The following is a 6,634-nucleotide window of genomic DNA, read 5'->3' on the forward strand; positions in this document are numbered from 1 at the left end:
TAATTATGTTTCATATTTTGTTATACATATTTTTTTTTTGTTTATATCTAACAATATTTATGGTTAATTTCTTAACTATTTCATCTTTTTTAAGCTATCCCTTTTGTTCTAATGTTTCACCCCCACTGAACAAAATTTCTGGGTCCGCCACTGGTTGTGTATGAAACACGAATACATATTATTATGCTTATGATTTCTGGGCCAAAACAACCAGGTAATGATATAGATATTTTTTTGGCGCCTTTGATTGATGACTTGAAGCAATTATGGGATGAATGTGTGTTAGTGTTTGACGCATACCGGAAAGAGACTTTTAAGTTGCATGCAATGCTTTTTTGCACAATCAATGACTTTCCAGCTCATGTAAACCTGTCTGGATATAGTGTCAAAGGTCATAAGGCATGGCCCATATGTGAAGATAATACTTGTTATCATCAACTTGTTCATGGTAGAAAGACTGTATACATGGGGCATCAGATATTTCTTGATAAATTTCACCCTTATTGAAAATTAAAAAAGGCATTCAATGGGGTACAAGACTATACAGATGCCCCACAACCATTGACTGGGAATTAAGTTTATGAACGAGTTGAATGCATCAATGTTACTTTTGGTTAGACTCAAAAGCTTAAATCTCAAAGAGGTAAGAGGTCAAAATATAATGTTGAGATACCTACAAATGAAGAGAGTCCGTGGAAAAAGAAATCTATATTCTTTGATCTTCCATATTGGAAGACACTAGATGTGAGACATAGTATTGATGTGATGCATGTGGAGAAAAATGTATGTGATAGTCTTGTTGAAACTCTTTTAGACATAAAAGGTAAGACTAAAGATGGACTCAATGCTAGATTGGATTTGGTTGAAATGTGTATACGACCTACATTAGATCCACGTTGCGGGGATAAGAAAACATATTTGCCTCCGGCTGGTCATACTTTATCAAAAAAGGAGAAAATAAGTTTTTGTGAGTGTTTACGTGGAGTAAAGATACCACAATGGTATTAATCAAACATCAGTAGACTTGTTAATATGAAATATTTAAAGTTGGTGGGGTTGAAGTCTCATGATTGCCATGTCTTAATGCAACAACTATTGCCAGTGGCTGTTAGAGGCATATTGCCTAAAAAGTTGAGATATACCATCATAAGACTTTGTTTCTTTTTCATTGCAATATGTGGGAAAGTTATTGATCCAGACAAATTAGATGAATTGCAAAATGACATTATTGTTACACTGTGTCAGCTAGAGATGCACTTTCCACCTTCATTTTTTGATATCATGGTTCATTTGGTGAGAGAGATCAAACATTGTGGTCCAGCTTATTTGAGGTGGATGTACCCATTTGAACGGTACATGAAAGTATTAAAAGGTTATGTTAGGAACCGATATAGGCCGAAAGCATCTATAGTTGAAAACTATGTTGCTGAGGAGGTTACTGAGTTTTGTACTGAATATTTGGCAGGGGTAGAGGATATTGGTGTTTCTAAGAATCGACATGAAGGAAGAATTGTTGGGAAGGGTACTCGAGGAGTCAAAGTGAATACTATGCCTCGTGAAGATGTTGAGTCATATTGCATAATACAAGTGAAGTCGAACCGTATTTAGATGAACACAAGGCATTGATTAGGGAGCAAAATCCCAGAAGGACAGACATGTGGATTGTGGGCGAACATAATCGAACTTTTATTCGTTGGTTCAAAAATAAAGTTCTTGAAGAGAATAATGTTTCTGAAACTGTTTCATGGTTAGCACATGGTCCTGGTTTAGATGTCATATGTCATAATGGATATGACATTAATGAGTTTTTCTTTTTATACAAAAGCTCAAGATGAAAAGAGCACTATGCAAAAAAGTGGAGTTACTTTGGTTGCAAATTCAATGCATTTCAGTAGTTCGAAAGATACAAATCCTGTGTTTGCAGAGTTGTCATATTATGGTGTGATTGAAGAAATATGGGAAGTTGATTATGTTTTGTTTAGGGTGCCGGTGTTCCAATGTAGATGGGTAAATAATAAACATGGTGTAAAAGTTGATGAGTTAGAATTTACACTTGTAGATTTTAATCGTGAAGGGCACAAAAATGAGCAGTTCATAATGGCATCCCAAGCAAAACAAGTTTTTTGTATTAGTGATCCTTGTGACAAAAAATGATCAATTGTTCTTCATGGAAAGAAACAAATTACTGGAGATGAGAATGAAGATGTTAATTTTGATATTGAGGAGATACCATAATTTTCTTCAAGTTTATTGTCCGCTATTATTGATAATGAGATAGATGAAGTGCATGCATCACGAGATGATCATCATGAAGGGATATGGGAGAATTGATTATAATGTTTTAATTACGTATTTATTCTATTTTTTAGTTTTCTTATTCTAATACTTCTATATATTCTAATAATTTTTGTTTCTAAACAAACGTATGGATTCAGCAAATAGTGATGGTACTACACAAGATAGTACTACACAAGATACAAATACTACTAAAAGTAGTAATACTACTTCTAAGACGAGGGGTGCCACTCGTATGCAAAAAATCATTCTGCAGCGTTCTACTTCGGGGAAATATCAAATTCAGCTTGATGGATTGGAGCCTATCTACAGGCCAGCTGGCAGTGCATTTAAAAGTTATGTTGCATTAGTGGGACGAATCAATACTCCTATCACAATAGATGAATGGTCGAATGTCCCACAAAAGATTAAGGCTACTATTTGGAAACAAATCCTGGTAACTTTTAATTTTTCAAGATTTAGATTTATTCAAAAAGTTAATATAATTACATTTCTTACTAATAAATAATCTTGTTTTGTAGAATACTTATGATATTCCGACACAATTTGATATGAAGAGACATTGGATAAGCTATGTGGGTGACCGGTGGAAAGATTCTAAAACAACATTGGTGAGCAAGTATATAATCGGTTCTTTTGCAGGTATGAACCCTTGTCAAAAATATGACTTCCTTGAACAAGAGACATGGGATGAGTTTGTACAATCACATACAGGTCCAGAATATGAGGTATCATTATTATTCTATCAATATTTTGAACAAGGGACATGGAATGAGTTTGATTAATATTTTGTATTTATGTAGGCAAAAAGAGAAAAATATCAAGGCATACAAGCTAAGAATATTCATCCACATCTTTTAGCTCGTGGAGGTTATAAAAGGTTGGAGAAGATGATGATGGAAGAGAAGTTGAAATAAAAACAAGCATGTGCTAATGCAGATCCATCGTATACAATGAATCCTCACTAGTACAAAAACCCACATCAGCTATACCTCTAAAAGTGTTTCCGCTATACCTTGTAGCGGTGTAGCGTTACTAGCTTTCCGCTACACCCGTAGCGGAAAGTATTTTTTATTTTTTTTAATACAAACTTTCCGCTACACCCGCATAGCATCGGGTGTCGTGGAAGCTGTTTAAATAATGATTTTCCACGGCACCCTCTTTGGAGAGGGTGTAGCGGAAAGTTAACATTAAAAAAAATAAAAATACACTGATATACGGGCTCAGATACCAAATTTTAAAAATAAAATACGCACATATACAATACACTAATACACTCATCAACTCTGAATATACAAATGAAAAAGAAATTAAAGAAAAAACAATACAATACAATATAATGTCTTAACAATTCTTTTACAAACTAAATTCAAACAAAACCAAATTAAAAGGGCCAAAAATCGTGAAAAAAATAATTGTATTGTATTTGAAAGAACAAATACTGTGAAAAAAATACAATACCGATCTTGAAGGCGCAACACATAGATGTGCCGCCGCCTCAATGGAAGCTAGACTTCTTTGTAATCTTGGATCCATATTCATTACAGTATCTCCTCTTTTCAATATCTTCAACCCCTGAACACAAAAATACAAAGAAAAGTACTATAACAAAAATACAAAGAAATGTACTGCTCAGAGAAGTCGTGAAATAAAAAAAAATCAAAAAAATCAAAAAAATTACCATCCTGCGCTCTGTGCATCGGAAATGGAAGAGAAGCCAGCGACCATCCTCCGTGAGCTCTCTGCCACCAGATCTGAGCTCTCCGCCACCGGATCTAGATTTCTGCCACCGGATCTGAGATGACCTGCTTCCAGGCCTAGATAGCGATGTAAGCGTTGCGGATCGACCGGGGATGTAAGCGCGGTCGCCGAATTCGTCGCGGTAGTATAGCAGCTGGCGGAAGAAATGGAGAATGAATCGCTAAAATGGAAGTTGGCGGAAGAAATCGCAGATGGATCTGAGGAGTGCCTTTTTATCGATGGAGCAAATGAATCGCTGAAGAAGCAAAGATTTGTGATGTTTTGATGTTAGGAAAGCAAGATTCACCCATGGTAATAGAGAGAGAGATGGGCGACAGAGAGATAGAGAGAGAATGTTGAATTGAGAAAATGGTGATGTCTGATGTGGGTTAGGCGTGAATGCGTTGAATTGGGACTAGGTAAGATGATGGTGTGACCGTGTGAATGTATGATTCTAGATCATTCATTTATTATTATTATTATTATTATTATTATTATTATTATTATTATTATTATTATTATTATTATTATTATTATTATTATTATTATTATTATTATTATTATTATTATGTTGACATTTATAATCACTATTTATCTTTTTGTCTTTTTTTTTGATAATTTTTTTTTTTTGTTTATAAAATGAAAATTCACAACCGAATTTAAAGGATTGCCAACCAAAGGTTAACTGTGAACATGTCAAAAAATCAACTTATTCATGGTACTTTTGTAGTACATAACTGTGAACGAAAATCAACTTATTTCGTTCAATTGCTTATACTTGCTCCTTCGACTTCGAACCTTCATGGCGTATAGCTTGGTTGCACATACAAAATAACCTCAAAATTATTAAAAAGGGAAAAAACAATTTAATATATAAATGAGAACACATCATAAATTATGTTTGTTTTTTTTTTTTGAATAGGTTAAGTGCGTGGTAACATATTTATGTGATCTGATCTAATTGATTTGGGGGGTTTTAGTGGTATTATGAATAATTTAATTTAATTATGAAAAATAGATATTTATGAGGCAGGAAAATTTAGGGGGGGGGGGGGGGAGAGCATTTCCATTATTATTATTTTTTAATTTATTGACTTTTCGGCTTTCCGCTACACCTCCCGTGATAGGTGTAGTAGAAAGTTGACTTTCCGCTACACCTACCCGTGGTAGGTGTAGTAGAAAGTTGACACGTTTTTTATCCACTACACCTTTTTATAAAAGGTGTAGTGTATTCTTATGTATTTATTTACGGTACTGCCACCGCATCTATGTTTTTGAATATCCACTACACCTTTATTCAAGAGGTGTAGTGGAAAGTCATATTATATGCTCAATTTTGTAGTAGTGCCTCCAAGTCCTCCACGTAGCGCTTGAAAAGTGGAAGAAAGCAAGAATTGACATGTTAGGAAATTTTCGCACTGAATCAACTAGATTGGTAGCGGAAAAAATTGTAAGTAAATATGTTGTCATTTACTACAATAATAGTAATTATTATTGAATAATTTTTATATATGTTAGGATGCTCTTGAGTTGCAAATTTCTCAAGGAGAATTTGTTGAGGATGGAAGACAAGATTCATTGACTGTTGCATTGGGTACTGATGAGCATTCTGGACGTGTTAGAGCCATGGGAAGAGGACATGGCATCAAAAGTTTATTTGGCCATGCAAAACGTCGCCAAAAAACTCCTGAAGATATTCAACGATTGGTTGATGCTGTTGTTGATGCACGTCTTGATGCTGCTGTTGCACACGCGTTAGAAAAACAAAATCAGAAAAATATTTCTCACAATGATGAATTGAGTCAATGATTAACTCAGCAATTTGAGGCACGCATGGCTCAGATGATGCTACAATTTAGTTCTTTGCAGACTCCTGTTCACCAATCTGTACAATCAAAGCAGGGGAATGACGTATATGTGGATGTTGAGCCACCATCTCAAAGTGACAAAGCTAGTTCCCCGGACCCTTTTAGTAATTTACCGGCTGTAAGTATTCGTTTATAGTTAATCTTATTATTATTTATCAATAAAATTTTATAAGAATCTTAATTAAAAATTAATGCAGTTAGGGACACGATGTCAATTGTTCTTAGAATATCCAATTAGACGTCTAGTGGCATATGGGATAACTTACAGTGGTGGACATGTTCATGGGGTTGTACTGGATGTAAATCACGTGAAGGTGAGCGTAAATGAACTTAGTGATCCAAGTGCACATGTACCAATCCCCACCAGTGAGGTTCAGCTTATAGGTGATGCAATTCAACACTTTATTATTTGGCCAAAGAAGCTGGTAGAGTTATGTACTGAAGCTGATGCGGTATGTACACTGAAAATATTTCTATTTTAAAATAGTAAGTAATTTACTTTTTAAAATAATAATTCGTACTTGTATTATAATTCACAGTTAAAAGAAAAGACCAAATTGACTTTTCAATCAGGTGTGCAATCTGTACATCAAGAATTCACTATAGCTTATCCAGATTCTTTAACTGGTGGATGCAAAAATGCCTTTACAATAGCTCGCCGTTTTGAACACAATCTTGTGGTCCAGGTGGCTCGTGGTATTATGGGCAACATTGAGTACGACTTGTACCTT

General features: G+C 34.7%; 1 long non-coding RNA gene across 1 annotated transcript; it reads right to left on the reverse strand.

Annotated features, from left to right (window-relative positions):
* Window positions 1–3,552: 3,552 nt before the first annotated feature.
* On the reverse strand, window positions 3,553–4,455 carry LOC109167456. The gene is made up of 2 exons (XR_002051861.1): window positions 3,977–4,455; window positions 3,553–3,870 (listed from the first exon to the last, which is right to left on the reverse strand). It is a non-coding gene; the product is annotated as an uncharacterized LOC109167456 (long non-coding RNA).
* Window positions 4,456–6,634: the final 2,179 nt, after the last annotated feature.

This window comes from Ipomoea nil, unplaced genomic scaffold, assembly GCF_001879475.1.
Source record: "Ipomoea nil cultivar Tokyo-kokei standard unplaced genomic scaffold, Asagao_1.1 scaffold3162, whole genome shotgun sequence".
Lineage (NCBI taxonomy): Eukaryota > Viridiplantae > Streptophyta > Magnoliopsida > Solanales > Convolvulaceae > Ipomoea > Ipomoea nil.